A 19,037-nucleotide genomic window follows, 5' to 3' on the forward strand; every position below is an offset into this window, starting at 1 on the left:
ATTTGCATTGCTAGGTTGCCTTCCTTGGCTACTGGCTACTTAAGTAGGAGTAGCGTTTTAGTCATTGTTAATTACAAAAAGTTTCCTGTGGCTGTGCCATCTCCATCTCAATGCAAAACCATGGAAGCAATAATGCCACAACAATATGAGACATACTTCGCCAACCACAATTTGTTTTCTGTGAAATTCTTTATTACCTATTGTAGCATATAGGAAAAGGAAGTGGATAGACTTCTCCACGAACTCCTCAAGTCATCGGCATCGAATATTGAACTGGCTTGAGCCATACAAAATGTGTATCTCGATCTACGCTAGCTCATTTGTCCTGTCTTGTCTCTACTGAGACAATCGATCCAATGGATGCGCCACCCAATTTAACTAGCATGGCTCGCAAGTAAACGATATGATTATTTACTGTGTGAACGAGGTTGGATCATGACTGGCCAACTGCTTGCAAACAGGTTGTAGCTGTTAATTCGATCCAATGGGGCTAAGTCACTCTGTCCGAGAGAAGAGACGAGGATGGTAGGTCTTACCAGCTTGTATTCCATTTTTTTAGGAGCAAACAAGCTAGGTCTTATGAGCTGTGACACCAATCTACCTATCAGCCTGAACCTCATGTTCCAGCAGCTTACGTATTACCCCTGAATGATGCTTCCGATGATGCTTTTGTACAGGATGGCTCTCAATCGGCTGTGACATGTGCTGTAGTTAGCCATATGCCTACAACGCCGAGTACCTTGGCAGCATAGCTCTAGCTCATGGTGATCTCCCCAGAGCACTGTTTGACATTGGTCCCGAGGTAATAGCTAGAAGCCTACAACTTCAAAAGTACTCTTTATTGAATGGATTAAGTATGTCTTTTGCCCCTCAACTATATCAAAAGTATAGAAATGGTCCCTTAAGTTCAAAACCATCAAAAGCTAGGACCTCAACTTCTCAAACCGGATAACTTTAGTCCCAGATACCGCTTTTGATGGTTTTACTGATGACGTGGCATGGCTTTGACTGATTTGGATGGTTTCGTTGATGAAGTTGAGGCTGCCGGTCACGGGACGCTGAAAACCATGTTCGCCAGCATCTGCCGGTGTGCTACTACTCTGGCCAAGCTCTCTTTGAGCACGCCGAGCAGCCATGCTCAGGTGGCTGTAGCCATAGTACAACCATTAGCATCCCAATCGTACCTTCATGCTGATGCGTGTTGCTGCTGCAGCTTGTGCTCGCCGCGGCCGCAACCGGTTCACTCGCTGAGCTGACGGAGGAGCTGCATGGTCTCTGTCGCCACTTATGCAGCTGCCTCGCTAGCGCACAAGCAGAGCAGCAGCACCGCCCGTTCGTCCGTGTTGTGTGCTCCGGCCGTGGCAGTTCTGGTGGCGTTGGAGCTCCTACCACGCGACGCGGGCTCAGTGGCATGACGGTGCGTGTGCTACGAACTTGCAGCGCGCATTGTGGCGAGCTTTGGAACCTCCACAAGGCCACTCCTTGAGCGCCGCGACTTCGCACATGACGAGGCTGTTCATTTTGATGCCACGGACTAGGAACCCGCTCGCATCATGGCATGTTGTTCGCTGGTAGAGTACACGCATGGTGCTGGCATTTTTGCCATGGACGAGGTCAAGGATGGCAGCACATACGGAGTTGGCACCTTCGCTTAGATGAAAGGTAGACGAGGTGGGGCCCACACTTGTCAGCTCGATTCAAAACCACTCCACGTCAGCAGGAAACCACTTGAAGTGGCAAGAGGGATTAAACTTATCCGGTTTTGAAAGTTGAGGGACTAAGATTTACCGGTTTTAAAGTTGAGGGATAATTTCTATATTCTTAAAATAGTTGAGGGACGAAAAAAAGTACTTTTCCTTTATTGAATTAAGAGAGCCAAGATAAGAAACACGAAGATATCTGAACTCTTTATTGGTTAATGAAGACAATTGAGCTAATCAGCTACCAGAGATTGGATTCAAAAGTCCTTGACCCACGGGATGGCGTTGACTATACTGATTGATGTAACCATCAATTAGCAATTTAATTACTGGGCTGATTATTGGCACCGCTAGCCACCGGTATAAGACATTCACAGTGTGAGTAATATAGGTAGAAGATCACACATATCTAGATAAAATAGATAATATGGCAAGCAATAAATGAAAAAAAAAAGACATGTGATAACGTAGCTAGTTACTACTAGTATGAGTAACATCACACATATCAAGGCAAGATGAGTCTATAGCCTAATAAATGAAGTGTTGCATGTTACCACACATATGTTACTTCCCACTATAGAGATAGTAACATGTGCATGTTACTACTTTATATTACTACCCGTTGTGGCTAGTCTAATAGCATTGTTCAGCACCTGTTGCATGCATGTGTAATATATTGCTTAGATTAATTAGCTGGCGATGTGATTTCTGTCCGGCCGACTCAAGATTCCATAAGAATATGTGAAACTTGGTGTTATGCTTACCTTGGACTGCGTAAATAGATGAAATTTAAATCAGCTCATTAGGATTTGGCTTGTTAAGCAAATGTGCGTAGTTGGTTTTGTCAAGATGATTTGGTTGCCTGTATATACTCAAATATAAGACTGAGAAATATGGTTCTGAAAATAATGAACATAATAAGGCAAAATAAATGAGTCAGCTGAGAGGTCTGTTAGGTTTAACCTTGTCAAGTGGAAATAGTGTGTTGTTCAATCGGCATCACCTCTCATCTAGTATCTTCTTGCTTCGGCGCATGAAAGCGCTAGGACAACAACCGTGATATCATCATCTCTGAAAAGTCCTGCACCCACTTGATCTGCAGCCACTCATAACTGCGCTCCAGGTCTTCCCATTGCTCCGTCAATTAAGATACGGAGTTCCCATGTTAGATGTACGACAACTATGAGATGATTCCATTCCCCAAGCATATAGCATCCGTTCTTTGCCACACAGCACATGCATGATCACCAACTTTGTTTGCTCCCCTTCTGTGTCTTGCTGACACAAATTACAAGTCTTGTATTTCGATGGCTCCTGTCTACTGGTTCTTAGTCTTCATCGGAGTTTGGTGGCTGCCACTGATGCTCGTCGGGGCTGACGAGCAGCAAGGCGAAGGCTGCTCGCGCTCGGCCAACAGGTGCGGCAACCTGACCATCTCTAATCCGTTTTGGCTCGCTGAGACAGACGCGGCAAGATCGTGTGGTATCTTGGACTTCAAGGTCACTTGCTATAAAAACCGCAGTGCAACCCTACGGAGCTCCGTGCCCCTCATCCCTGGCTTTGCAATCAACAGTATCTCTTACGAGGAACGCAGCTTGCGAGTCGTTGATGAAGGCAAGCAGAAGCTATTGGAAGCCTCCAGCGGTTGTGGCATAAAGATTGGGAACACCTCCGCCAAACTGGACACCCAGTTCAGGATCGACCTCGGCAACCTGAATCTCATCTTGTACAATTGCACGAAGGAAAGCGCAGTGGCTGCTGCACGTCGGGATAGTGGCCTGGTGCAGACAAGAGTGAGGTGCAGGAACGAGTGGGTGGTGTTTGTCCGCGCGGGAGTGCATCACGACCGGATCGGGAACTACGCCAGATATGCCATGGAGGGCTGCGATGCAACCGTTGTGCCGGTACTGGGCTCGTCATCAGGCAAGACGAACGCAAGCGACTACGAGCAGCTCATCGACGATGGCTTCCTCTTGACATGGGAGGACCCCCCTCCCCCTCTGCCTCCAGCAGCACGTAAGTTCAACCACAAAATATTTTTTTAATCAAGTTCATAGCCACACTAGGACAAGCAGTGCCTAATTTGTTTGCACTTCCTAATCGAACAAAGCAAATTAGTCATGTCAGTGACTTATCCTTTAATTCACTAAGCTCTCTATGCGTGGAAGCTCTGTCAATCAATTGAGATCTCCAATTTGAGATTAGTATTTTGACTTGGTCAACGCGTTGTGCTTTGTGGAATGATCTGATGACGGATGAACGCATGAATGCCGCACTGAACGCTCTAGAGCGGCGCTGATTGCTTCAGGCGGGAAAGGGCGAGTGAGAGGATTTGGGTAGGCCAGGGATGTCAGACGCTTTGTGTGGCGGTTTAAGAGTCCGTGTTGGAGATGCCCTTATCCTCTTTATTTTTTGTTTGTTCAGCTGAGCTGATATGTTGAGAGATGCTGCTATTTGTATCTACATGACAGCTTAGAAACTACAGGTTTTGATGTGATGTTGGTCTACTGACCCATTGGGGTTCAAATTTTGATCTGCTTATGCCGCGTACATTTCTAATAGCTAGTTGCGCTTGGCTGTCAAATTGCCATGGTTCATTTTGATGTTTTTTCTATTTCGTGATTGATACTTACATTGACTAACCATAATAATTTCTCTGCAGATGGTAGGCACAACAAGAAGCTAATTTTGATAGGTATGTCTATCATGGCTTCTGCTCATAAAATACATGATACTTTGTCTCAAACTTTCATACTTTGACGCTATCTAAAGGCAAACTGCTAAGTCTAAAATTAACCAAATTATGGAGATTTCTAATTTAATGACGTGAAATTGAAAGACTCCTAAATGGCTATATTAGAAAAGGGATAGTTTACAGAGTCTCATACACATACTGATATAGTATCAACTTTACTAAATGATGTTCACTTTTTGTTTGTTTTTACAGTTTCTCTGTCTGCTACAATCAGCTTGCTAACATGTCTAGTGTGGGGGGTGCACCGACATAAGCAAAAGATTAGTCTTTTCATCCTCCCAAAGCAGTCTGGTAGTAAATCAAGCATGGAAGAAATGCTGAGGGTGTATGGATCTTTTGCTCCGAAAAGGTACAAGTACTCAGAGCTGAAACAAATGACTAGCTCTTTCAAGGATAAACTTGGAGAAGGTGGATATGGCACGGTATTTAGAGGTAGCCTACAAGATGGCTGTGTGGTTGCTGTGAAGCTCCTAAAAGTTTCCAAAGGCAATGGAGATGAGTTTCTAAATGAGGCAATTAGCATTTGTAGGACATCACATATTAACATTGTCGGTCTGCTCGGTTTTTGCTTAGAAGGAGCTAAGCGAGCCCTTGTTTATGAGTATATGGCTAATGGTTCACTGGAGAAGTATATTTACACAGAGAATTCAGATCTAGTTATTGGATGGGACAAGTTACAGCAAATAGCACTAGGCATCGCACGAGGATTGGAATATTTGCATCAAGGATGTAGCACTCGCATCATCCATTTTGACATCAAGCCTCAGAATATACTTCTAGATCAAGATTTTTGTCCCAAGATTGCAGATTTCGGTTTAGCGAAATTGTGTCACCTCAAGGCCGGTAGCATCCTCTCTGTCGCCGAAGCAAGAGGTACTATTGGATTCATTGCTCCAGAAGTATTCTCTAGAGGTTTTGGAGTCGTTTCTACAAAGTCGGATGTCTATAGCTATGGAATGATGCTCCTGGAAATGGTAGGAGGAAGGATACATAAAGGAAAAGGGATTACCAATAGCTCAAGTGATGTGTATTTTCCAAACCGGATTTATGACAGTATAACAGAACAGGTACAAAGTTGTGAAGTCCCATGCGACCTTGAAGAGGCCATGAGAAAGATGGCCTTGGTCGGCCTATGGTGCATACAAACTAACCCCGAAAGCCGCCCTTCGATGAGCAAGGTGATTGATATGTTGGAAAAGAGCATCAACGAAATGGAGATGCCACCAAAGCCGTTCCTTTCATGTCCCTCGATCCCGTCATACTTGTCGTCGCATACAAGTTATGGTTACAGATCATCGTATTGCTCCGCATCCCCTTCTCTGTTACCATAGTCCAAAAGTAGGATTATGTGGACAAATGTAAATTCGAATTGCCACTGCATTACCATTATGATATTACAGTGTGTAACAGAAATATTTATTTTCAAACATCGCATTGTGTTTCTACTAAGAATGGTTGCGCAATTTGATAAGGAAAAGTCATTTGAGATTATTGTATTTGATAGAAACAAAAAGACAAAAGTACACTTTTCATCCCTCAATTCTTCGCGAAGTTTAGATTTGGTCCCTCAACTTCAAAACCGGACAATTTGCACCATTAACTACTGAAACCGGACAAGATTCATCCCTGGTCACGGTTTTGACCGGTTTTGGTGCTGTCCTACCCCAGTTTTGACTGTGCCGACTCAAATTTGCGTACCTTTTCCAATTCCGCTTAATATTTTCAAATTCGGGTACTTTTTTCAAATATGTGAACTTTTTAAAAATGTGTGTACTTTTTCTAAATCCACGCACTTTTTCCGAGTTCACGTACTTTTTTTAAATCCGTGTGCTTTTTTAAAGTTCATGTGGTTTTTTCAAATTCATGTAATTTTTTAAAATTGACGTACTTATTCATATTCACGCGTCCTTTTTTGGACTTGAAAATTCATTCGAACTTGAAAACGTACGTGGATTTGAATTTCTTTTACGCAAATTAGAAAAAAAATATGTGGATTTGAAAAATTTTGTCAACTAGAAACAAGTATTTGAATATCAAACAAATTTCATGGACTGGAAAAGGAACTCGGATTTGAAAAAAATACACAAACTTTAAAAAGTATACGGATTTGAAACAAGTACACGAATTTCAAAAACACTTCATGGATTCGAAAAAAACACTTGGATTTGATATAAATTACACGAACTTGAAAGAATATACTGATTTGAAAAAAGTACGCAAATTAAGAAAATCATGGATTTGAAAAAAGTGCACAAATTTCAAAATAGTTCACGGATTTGAAAAAGGTATGTTTATTTTTGAAAAAAACGCGCGACCTTGAAAAAACTATGTGAATTTCAAAAAGTTCACGGATATGAAAAAATACGCGAAAATTTGAGTCGGCACGGGTCAAAACCGGGGTTAGTCAGCACCAAAACCGGTTAAAATCGAGACCAAGGACGAACGTTGTCCGGTTTCATTAGTTGGAGGTGCAAGTTATTCGGTTTTGAAGTTGAGGGACCAAATCTAGATTTCACTAAGAGTTGAGGGACGAAAAGTATACTTAGGAATAAAGCAAACATTAGTTATTTGGGTGATTGGATGCGTTTGGTATTCCAAGTTTTGAAAGGCACCCGAGTGCTATGTCAAAGTCAGACAACTAGCAGGGTTACGCAAGCAAGCAACAGCTAGGCCTCCAAATCAAAGTAAGCGTGATTGAGGCTCTATTCGAACCACGGCCCTACAAAATTCAGTAACCTGGATTGGATGCATCATTGTGAAGCTAAACATTGCAACAATTCATTTCAAGACTGAAGTATCTTATCCATGAACTTAGCATATCAGAGTATGTTGTGTGGCTCACGACGGCATCTGCGGGATGCGGCGGCGCCGGTGCATGGGAGGTGGCACGGTGAATCAGCCAGTGGCGGCAGTAACGGTGGCAGAGTTGGGCTCTCGGCCTCCCGTTTCTTGTAACCACACCAAGAGGGCGGGGCTTTGAGCAGGCCAAGCGGGTGACTTCAGCCCATAGTCTAGGTAAACCGAGTTCAGACTGGCCCATGATGCTGTAGAGAAGAACAGCCAGTCAACGGTAGTCCACTACCGAGCTGGAAAAAAATGAGATCCATGGGCACTAGCACCCACGACATATTTTGATAGAAGAAGCCCACTTGGATGAGATTACGGAAAATTCAACCCCTGACAGGAGTCGAACTTCAGTTTGTAAGGTACAGCGAAGCGACGTTATAGCTGACCCCACAGGTTTTTGGTTGCCTGTTGAACCCCAGCTATGAGTACTTCTTTGAACCCACAGGTCACAACAGCTGACCCCACTGTCATTCACTCATATGGTGGAAAATTTGGGCCATCTAGCAAGAAAGCCATCCCATCTCACGTGCTCTCTCTCCCAGCCAATGAATCTCCCATCTGTCTTCCCGAACGAAGCTCCTCTGACGTGTCGTTGGCCCACTGACATGTGGATCCGGACCCACATATCAGTGGCCCAACGGCAGGATACCATACGTCAGAGGATCCCTCTCCGATCGATGCCAGGCTCAATCCCTTTGTTTATTCCCCAATGTTTTAGTTCCCGTCAAGTTAAGAAGATTAGGAGTACTAGTTTGAGGCTGCTGTTGATTGCCACGCCAGAGCCTTGGACATGGAGTCTACAACGAGCTTGGAGAAGAGGAGCCAGAGCTCGCTGACTGCTGCCCGCAGGGTCAGGTCGCCTCGCTGGCCAGCGCCCCTTCCGCCACTGTCAAAGCAGCCGGTCTACGTCTTCACCGTTGCAAATACTGTAGCAAAAGGGAGGGGAAAGGCCTAGCTTTGACCCCACAGAGTTCTCTTCCTGGCGCCGCCGTTGGCGGCACAGCGACCTTGCCACTAGGCTATTGCCTAGTCCTCATTACAGAGCCGAGACTTGTTCCCTAGGTGTTTTCGTGAGCTCGTTACACAACCAGTCAAAGTCTTTGTTTCTTTCATAGTTTTATAAATAGCCGGCTATAGCGGTGCCGCTAAATGACCGCCTTCATAAATAGCTTGTTTTAGCCCGCTATAGCTGATTTGGAGGCCCGTTGCTATTTTTCATAGCCCGCTATTTAAAACATTGATTTTTTTAGAAGAGTCAAAGTCTTTTGGTCCTCCAAGGACATGTGGACTCAGTAGCATTGCCCATAGAATAGAGGCTACGTAAACCATTCATTCTCCACCTAGTGTTCTTCACTGTTTCCCCACAGCCTTCACCGAGACAAATTCTAAATCTTACTGGTGATGCGATGCACGGCCGATTCTTGATCCTGGTCTGGGCCTGGTGTTTACCGCTGATGCTTGCGGTCATGGTGGCTGAGGAGCAGCAAGGGGAACGCTGCTCGGCCGAGTGCGGCAGCGTCTCCGACCCATTCTGGCTCAGTGATTGGCAAACGGGAAGATTATGTGGTTCGCCTGGGCCGCCGGACTTCGAGCTTACATGCTATAACGGCAGTTATCCACTTCTTCCGAGCTCTGTGCCCGGTAGCCCCGGCTTTGCAATCATTGACATCTCCTAAGGAGAACGCTTCTTGCGCGTCGTTGATCTATGCAAGCTGCAACTATTACATGACCCGCCCAACATCTTCAACAGCTGCTTGCCGATCTGGAACACCTCTGCTAAACTGGGCCGCCCCTTTAAGATCTCCCCCGTCAACCTGGAACTCATCTTCTACAACTGCACGGAGAAGGCCGCAGCGGCGGCACACCGGGGAAAAGAACTGGTGTAGGCAAAGACGATGAGGTGCGTCAACGCGAGCAACGCGTTTGTTCGCCCGGGAGTGCTGTACGACCCCACCGGGAACTACAAAGGCTATGCTTTGGAGGGCTGCGTTCCAATCGTCTTGCCGGTGATGGGCTCCCCGGCTGGCGAAACGAACGCGAGCCACTATGAGCAGCTCCTCAGCGATGGCTTCCTATTGACATGGAATGAACCTCCTTCCCCTGCACGTAAGTTCACCCCGTCAATTCATTTTTTAATCAAGTTCGGCTAGCCGCAGTGCCTAATTTGCTGGATTTCCCTAATTAAGCCAAGCAATCAATCATATTGGTACTTAGTGCTCTCAGTAGGTTCAGAACAAACTCTTCTGACAGATGTGCTAGCAATCAATTCCATGAATTTTCTATTTCTAAGTTACCTATTTAAGAAGTTACTTTTTTCTACCCTGGCCAAGTTCCACAACGCAGTGGCTAACGCCTAACGTTAGAATAAAAAAAGACGTGATTTGTACATATAGAAATGTGCAAGTGTATATTAGAGAGTATTTTTGGTGTGTGTTAGTTACTGGTTTTTTTTCTGTGTTGGATACCGTTAATTACATGCCAAGTATGAAGGCTGTACTGAGATTAGAATCTACTCCTAGCTTTCTAGCAGACAAGAACACAAACTAGCCGGGACCGAAATAATTGGGCTAGGCATCGCGGTTCCAGTCACATCACGGGCTCACGGAGGTCATTGTCATGGCTTACCCCGTCAAAGCTGTTATATTAGAAGCCATGGCTTACCGTCCAGACTCAGATCAATTGGGGATTTTCGTGGAGGATGATCGCTTGGTCCAATTTTTCCAGTCAAATCTTTCGGCCAATCGCTTGCCGTCCGCATATATGGTTCAAGCTTCGACCACGCTGTTCTCTTTTACGTGTAGTCTGTGTCCCCATAGCCCACGACCACCGCACCTATCGTGTGACCCCCTCCAGTGCTCACTGCAATCTTCCCTCCTTCTGCCCCGATGTCTCTGAGCTGCTGGTCCTGGTTCCTCGCCTTCGCCTGGGTTTGGTGTCTGCCACTGATGCTCATGGCGGCCGAGGAGCAGCAAGGGGATGGCTGCTTGGCCAAGTGTGGCAGCGTCACCATCTCCCCCCCGTTCTGGCTCACTGATTGGCAAACAGGAAGATTATGTGGTTCGCCTGGACCGCTGGACTTCGAGCTTACATGCTATAACGGCAGTTATCCACTTCTTCCAAGCTCTGTGCCCAACAACGCCGGCTTTGCAATCATGGACATATCCTATGAGGAACGCAGCTTGCGCGTCGTTGATCTACGCAAGCTGCAACTATTACACGACCCGCCCAACATCTTCAACAGCTGCTTGCCGATGTGGAACACCTCTGCCAAACTGGGCCGCCCGTTTAAGATCTCCCCCGTCAACCTGGAACTCATCTTGTACAACTGCACGGAGAAGGCCGCCGCGGCGGCACGCCTGGATAAAGAACTGGTGCAGGCGAAGACGATGAGGTGCGTGAACACAAGCAACACGTTTGTTCATGCGGGGGTGCCATACGACACCACCGGGACCTACTCTAGTTATGCTTTGGAGGGCTGCGTTCCAATCGTCTTGCCGGTGCTGCGCTTGCCATCCGGCGAGACGAACACGAGCCACTACGAGCGGCTCATCCAAAGTGGCTTCCTCCTGAAATGGGAACTGCCCCCTCCTCTCCCTGCACCTGCACCTAGGAATGAACCACCTCCCCCTCCAGGTAAGTTCACCCCGTCAATTCATCTTTTAATCATGTTTTTCTTTCTTGGATCTTTTAATCATGTTATTACTACTTAGTACTTACTACTCACCGACCGAGGATAAGGCTTAAATTGACCGCATGGCGGATGTTGGCCGCAACCGGCCAGCGCGAGACTTGTCCATAGCCTACACTAGCCAAATGGACATGTGCTGACATTCTTGTTTTTAGTTAGATTTTCTCCGGATCACATAGTATTAGCCTTGCGCAGTTACATCTGTCTGGTAAACCTGTGGGCTCGTCTCCTTTCTCCCTCTAAGGCATAGTACTTAGCCCTCTCAGTACTTGTAGCGTTAGAAAATCATTAACAAATTGAACTAGGGTATGGTTCGGAGTTCAGAATAAAAGTCTTTCGACATAACTTCTGCCTAGTCTCACTGAACTCTGGACTCCACAAGTCTGCACCACGCAATATTGGCATCCTGGACTATAGCTGGCCAAATGGGCCATGCCAGCTGGGCCGGCCCATTAGCACGCATGCACGGCACAACACGAGCTAAACGGGCCGAGCCCGGCATGCAGCACACCAGGGGCCGTATCTGGGCCTGGAGGCTGGGCACACGGGCTGGTACGGCACGGCGCAATTAGCTTTATTTATTTATTTCCATATTTTTAAAATATTTATAGGCTATATAAAACAGCTCAAATAGGAAAAAATAGCCGAAATACAACCCATCAAGCCAAAACTACACGGGCCAAGCTCAGTTGCGTGAGCTTGTAACCCAAGTGGGGGCATTAAAGTGATATGGACACTGTTGTAGTGTTGCGGGCCTGGTTTGGGTGTACTACTGTTGGCCCGCCCATTCCAAGTTGCCTAGTGGACTACTTGGGGCCTATGCGAAAGTTGGGCCTCACGGTCCATAATATGGCAGGCACAGCGTGAGGCTGGCTTAACAGAGCAGCAACAACAGCCCGCTTTCAAAAAAAAAACCGTGCCTGGCGTGCCAATGGGAACTGCATGCCCCCAGCCTGCAACATTTCCGTCGTGCCGGTTTATTGGGTTTCCGTCCGATTATGTCTCGATCATGAGGCAAGGATTATTGCTTGAAGTGGATAGTGTCGTCAGACGATTGCCCCATATGCGTAGCCAACAGTTGCTCCGATGGCGTGCGCTCCATAAGGTGCAGGGAGTCCAGAAAAAAAAACTCTGCAAATTGATCAAATTCCATTCCCTAGTCAATTCTTACACTTTTGAACATGCAAATAAACTATGGCATTTGTGTGAAAAAGTTGAAGTGCTGAAACGGTGGTAGTGAGGAGTGAGGACACAACGCATCGCACCATTGGGTTCTGCCGAACTATGTCCTTTCGACAAATCATTCTTCAACCAGTCAAGTCTCCGGCCTCAGTCTCCCATCCCACCACCTCTATCTATTTGTTGCTATTCCAAATTTCCTGCCTCCAAATTCACATAGTACCTGTTGAACACACAGAATTAGACAACATGCTGCTAGTTGAAAACCTGAAGTGCATCTAATAGACCCGAAAGAAGCAGTGCACACCTTGCTTCAAAAAATGTATTGGACTGTACTGACACTCTGACAATGACAACGCTCCGTGCCTCGAGTTACTTGCTCTAAACATAACAATGCATTACTTGCTCTAAACATAACAATGCATTTTACGGTGGGAATAAGTTTCGCAATAAAACTGTGGAACAACGCACCAACTAAATATGGATCGAGACATTTGGATGTTGACTCTCTCTAGTGGGTATGGACAAGTCAATGCGTCCACTGAACCAGTGAAAGTAGTTGGCTAGCACCGCGTATATTATCTTCTCCCTTCAATAGTATCTCTTCAAATCACTCAGTTCGCATGTATCCAACATCATTGTTTTCCATTTTTGGTCGTTCCTTCCGCATTTCCCTCCATTTATTTATCTTGGTATCATCCACGCAATTTCTCCCTCTTCATATCCCCTCCTCCTACTATGAATTATTCAGTTCAGGTTTTGGTTCATATCTCCTCTTGCCAAAAAATTATCCTCCTCGTCATAGACCATTGTCTCACCGAAACCATTGACTGAAATCTCCTCGTGTAATGTTCCCATGTCTCAGGCCATGCTGTTCTTCTTCCTCGTATTGTCTCTAGGATGCTGGCACCGATGTTCACGACGGCAGACGGTGAGTGCTCGCCCGAGCCATGTGGCAACTTGACCATATCCTCCCCGTTTTGGATCGCGAGGTCCTGGGGAGAATAGGTGCGCGCACTTCAGTTTGCAGGTCCACTGCAGCACCGACGGTGTCCCCTACCTCGGGTACTACAACCGCGGATACAGGCTCCAGATCCACGAGATCTTCTACATCAACCACTCCCTGCTTGTCTCTGAAATCGACAAGCTCATATATCTTGCCAGAAGACATTGCTTTTTCTTCGTTTTTGGCACACTAGATCATGCTGGTACAGAGGTCATTTCCAGAATAAATTAACAGAGCACGCATGTTCCCACTAATTGTGCGCTATGCAGACTGATACCGTCCACTGTTTGCAATGTCAAAGAAACACATGTTTTTTTGTCGAATATGTATGGCTATTAAATCTACACATGCCTATAACTTTTTTGTTGTCAAACCTGTATTTGAGCGACATGGTAGCTCAATCAAAAGAAACTCACATATGAAGTCCATTCTATTGTTATTCACTATCTTTCAATGTATTTTTTTGTATATATGATTGGCAGAATATTTAAGATTAATATATGATACTTGTCTTTTTCTTTTGGAAAAAACAACCAATGTGGTCCTATTGGACGACACTGCTTTTACTCATAAATGTTATGTTATATTCCAGGTAGTGAGAGGAGAGCGAAGAAGATTATACTAATAGGTATGCTAAATTTTTTGCCATCTTTTCATATATATATATAATGATTTAAATATTAGCCAATTACTATTTGCGATTTTCTATGACAAAATAGGAATTTCAAAATTTATCATGTCTGTGATCACTGAAAATTGAAATAAAAATCTGGGTCAAGCAACTCTAAGCTTGTGCATATTAACATGACTTATTAATTTATGGCAGTTAGCTTGTTGCTACTTTTACCACCATGTACTCTTCTAGAAAGATAAACGTGAACTACTGATGGTCTTGAAATAATGGTATTATAACTTCTGGTATGCAAAAGGAAATAACATCTGCTTCCATCTCAGGTATAACATCAGCAGCTGCAACCTTTCTCTTTGCATGTCTTTATGTGCTCATATGGCATAGAAATGGGAAAGGACTATGGTTTTTCCTTTGCAAGACTAGCAGTAAAACTGAAAAAAAATACGAGGCCATGATAGTGTCATATGGATCCCTAGCTCCAAAAAGATACATGTACTCAGAGGTAATGAAGATAACGTCTTCTCGCAACAATCAGCTTGGAAAAGGTGGTTACGGTGTGGTTTTCAAAGGAAAACTACATGATGGTCGTCTGGTTGCAGTGAAATTCTTGCATGACTGCAAAGGAAATGGAGATGAGTTTGTGAATGAGGTTATGAGCATTGGCAGGACCTCTCATGTTAATGTTGTTAGCTTATTTGGGTTTTGTTTGGAGGGATCAAAACGAGCTCTTATATACGAGTACATGCCCAATGGTTCCTTGGATAAGTACATTTACTCAGGGAGCCCCAAAGAAATTTTAGGATGGGAGAGGCTCTATGCGATAGCAATCGGGATTGCTCGTGGCCTCGAATACTTGCACTATAGCTGTAATACACGTATCATCCATTTCGACATCAAACCCCAAAATATACTTCTAGACAGGGATTTTAGCCCAAAGATTGCTGATTTTGGTCTAGCTAAATTGTGTCATACAAAGGAGAGCAAGCTTTCAATTACAGGAGCTAGAGGAACAATTGGATTCATTGCACCAGAAGTTCACTCTCGAACCTTCGGGGTGGTTTCAACAAAGTCAGATGTTTATAGTTATGGAATGATGCTGCTAGAGATGGTTGGAGGGAGGAGAAATGTAAGATTAATTGCTGCAAAATCCAGTGAAAAGTATTTCCCTGATTGGATCTATGACCACTTTGCGCAAGATGATGGATTAGAAGCATGTGAAGTCACCAATGAAATAGAGGAGATTGCGAGAAAGATGATCTTAATTGGCTTGTGGTGTATACAAGTAATACCCTTGCATCGTCCTACTATAACAAAGGTTTTAGAAATGTTTGAGAGAAGCTTAGATGATTTGGATATGCCGCCGAAGCAGAACTTCTGTGAACTACTGTAAGATATTTTCCGATATTTTTGTTCGTTTGTTTCTCTTTGTTTCATTATTATTTTTGCAACAACCTGACTTAAGTGATCATCTCTCATTCCAGTGAAAGTTCAGCTCACAATATGGATGTACAAAGTGGAAGTTCTACAAGATCGGAGGAGACAAGCCTCGCGAATTCCAAAATCCTGCAACAACTGTGAACTCTTTGAGCAGATAAGCCTTTTGAATCAAAAAAACCTACATTGACTCCCAACACTATGAGAAGGTGGCATGTAGTACAGTACATTCAGAAACTAAGCAAGCACGACGAATTTCGGCTTTGTAGTATAACACATTCCATGTATTCATGACCTTCGTCCTAAGTTACCGACCATGGAAGGAATACAAATTGGTGTGACGAGTTTTGTGTCCCAAGTTCCAACTGCTAGAAGGCATTGGATCTTATGCCAGAGGCAGACAGGTACCGAGACCTTGTTGACTGCAAATTTCCCCCAAAACTCAATAATCGCAATCTAGGTAGAAAGCAGAATTTCAGAATTCCCAACAATTGTAGGTGTATGTACATCTAAATAAACTCAATAAATGCGATCTGAGCATTGGATGTAGGCTCTAACTACAGCCCCTAAAATCGTAGAATCCATCTGAATATTGTGACACACACGTGCCAATTAGCAGCAAGCAAATTAATCGTGTACACGGGAGGAGGATGGAGCATACTTACTTGCTCCTTCTCAGTAGGTGAGTGGTGACACTCTCCCTCCGGTGGCGAGCCGCGGCCCTTCTCGGCCTCTCAGGCAACACGGCTTCCGCGGCCCCTCATTTGCCGCCATTGCCACCGCCGATGCCGAGCGGGTCCGTGGGATTGGACCAGACTAGCGGTCGGGCGGCGGGACGCCATGACCAGAGGCTAGTCTCTTCTCTGCTGGGATCACCAGTCAGGACGGCAGCCGCACGCTGTGGATGGGCCGGGGAATTGGGGGCACTACCGGACAGCCAGCGGCGGTGCGACCCCAATCCCCCACACTGATCAATGTTGGGCGATAGGCCCTCTCTTGCCTGAGTCTATGCAGGCCCAAACAAAGAAGGAAGACAGGCTTCTGCTTACCCCGAGTGGCAGGCCGGGTGCAACCTTGGCAGCCCATTTTGTTTGCTTTCCTCGTCGATCGATTGTGACGGAGATGCGCGCTCACCCCGTTGCCACTCCAAACTCCAAAGTAGGGATGAAAATAGAGCGGAAACGAACGGAACTGAGTGCTATCATATTTGTTATCATATTTTTTTGCAGAAGCGGAAACGAATACAGAAACCCCGGAAATGAATACGAAAACAGATATTACCGAAAACGGACACGGAGCGAGTACAAAGCGAATACGAAACAGAAATAGACATTGATCGAAACTTAAAAACCCCTTGAATCATAGAGAAATACACACAAAAACAAACAAATTTAATGAGTTGTTAACATGGCTACAAAATAATATCATTATGTTAGCAACTTAGCATAGTATTATACAAGTACCGGACAATTGCGTATAGGGTCAAGCTGAGTACATATGTGGTAGTAGAAGTTGGGCCTTAGATCCATTCTACTAATTGTGTCATTGTGTTCTCTATGATGGTTGAGCTACAAAGCAGCTATAGGTCTATAGTAAAAACAGAAATTCCATATTCACGGAAACAGAAAGTTCCATTTCCATGCATATTCCATCGGAAAACACCGTTCCGTTTTTGTTTTTGTTTCCGCATAAAAAATTCCATTTTACTTCCGTTTTGCAAATTTCCGTTTTCATTTTCATATTTCCTCTCCGTTTCCATTTTTCCTCCGAAAAAATGGAAAGTTTTCACTCTATTTTCATCCTTACTCCAAAGTCCAAATCCTCCGATGCCATCACGTAAAGCATGGCCCTGACCAGGACGCACGCACGAAATAACTCAATTTCAGAAAGAAAGTGGAAGGCAAGTCCAAGAAATAAAGTGGCAGCGTGACACCATCTTAGTGTAAGAAGTACTAGCCCCACTCTTATTATGAGAAAAGGTCTTGTGAAAACTGGCTTATGTGAAAACTTCGAAAACAATGTACAAATATATGTTTCAAAGAATTTCAAGAGGACTATTATTGGAACATTGTAGTTTTTTAAACATGTCAAATTTGAATTTAAACACAAATTCATTCAAAAAATGATGCATCATAGCTATCCGGAGGCTGGGTATGTGCACATTGTGTTTATCTCCACTTTTTTTAGAAAAGGAGGATGTACCCCCGGCCTCTATATCTGGACGATGCATGCAGTCATTTCATTAATTATTCACAAAGACTATACAAGGTGATACATCAATAAGCCAGAAGCCACCATCTTGGCAACGTTGTTGCTACTCCTATCCCCTTGATGAAGGTGTGCCGAATGTCCGGGCCTAATACCAAACAGACATCGCACTAAAGCCTAACATCTAATGCCGGGTGTCCCATCCAGGACACTACCTGGATTGGGTCCCACACCGGTCCGACACACTCCCAGTGAGCACCGCACGCTGCAAGGGCCGTCACCTCGATCTTCCATCAGTCCATCCTCAGAGCAGAACTGATGCACCGACCTTGTTAGGCCTCTCTGCCATCAACGCCGCCATGACACCGGACAACTTCCTCCTCCTGTGCGAGTCCATCTCCGCGCATCACGCCCTGAGTCTCCACTGCGCCATGCCGCCGAGACCCACCGTTGACGATACGGTTGATGCCACACCACTCCACCTACATGCCATCTCGCGTCGACTCCGAACTACCAGCAACTCCACCACCCTGAGCAGTCCCCAGCCGATGCCTTCAGGAAGGAACACGACGCAAAAGTGTCATCGTCTCCCAAACAGAGGAACAGAGGCTTTCGCCTGCGCTCATGGCAGAGGTGGGGAGCATAGGATCCACACCGAAGACTCCAGGAAGGGAATCGGCGCCGAGGACGTCGACTTTGGTGCGGCCGCCACGCTGGCCTAGAGTTTCCCCTGGATCCATGCCCACTCGCCACATCCGTCCAGGCATTATTGACGTCAACCGTAGTCTCTACCGTAGCCCGCACGAATCGGAGTAGCTTGAGTCGGAGACGACGCCTCCCATGGAACTCCGGTCGGCCATCGAGGAGTCGCCGTAGCGCCGCCACCTCCACGTCACGCACGCAGCCGTAGAAGGCCCCCCATCTGCACCCGCGGGTGCCGCCTGCCAGGCAGGCCGCATCGCGCTCCACCGATCGAGGCCGCCGCCCCGAGATTCAATCTGCCAGCCGCCGTCGCCATGAGAGCCAGATCCCCACGGCTGCGTCCGCGCACCGCACGCGCTCCCGCGCACCGTACGCACACGCCGCACAGCCCCAACGCAAGCTCGCCATGGCGACCACGCGCTCCCACGGCGGATACCCCGCAATGCCCGAGCATCGTTAGAGGGAGAACCGGAGTGCCCCGCTGCCGCCACCGCTGCGCGGGCTTTGCCCGGCGGCGCCTGCTGGCGGCGGCGAGGGGAGGGAGATCTGGCGAGGAGGGAGCTCGCCCGGCGGCTAGGGTTCCGCCTGGGTCACCCGCGAGGTGGGCGACACGGGGGACGAGGGGAGGGAGGCGAGGGGATAACTCCAAGTTGTACAACGTCCTTATGGGAAGGGGGTTAGATGGTGGTGAAAACACCCCTGTCCTTCAAAATGGGAGAGAATTTCACTTCCCCGCCTCTACACCAACTAGGGATGCATACAGCCATTTTTTTGCGAGAAAACTTTCAATCTATTTATCTTCTATCATGGCAGTACAACGAACACTAGAAATAATAGAAATTACATCCAGATCCGTAGACCACCTAGCGGCGACTACAATCACTGAA

General features: G+C 46.0%; 1 pseudogene; it reads left to right on the forward strand.

Annotated features, from left to right (window-relative positions):
* Nucleotides 1-2,857: 2,857 nt before the first annotated feature.
* LOC119266828 lies at nucleotides 2,858-15,581 on the forward strand (annotated as a pseudogene).
* Nucleotides 15,582-19,037: the final 3,456 nt, after the last annotated feature.

This window comes from Triticum dicoccoides, chromosome 3A (genome assembly GCF_002162155.2).
Source record: "Triticum dicoccoides isolate Atlit2015 ecotype Zavitan chromosome 3A, WEW_v2.0, whole genome shotgun sequence".
Lineage (NCBI taxonomy): Eukaryota > Viridiplantae > Streptophyta > Magnoliopsida > Poales > Poaceae > Triticum > Triticum dicoccoides.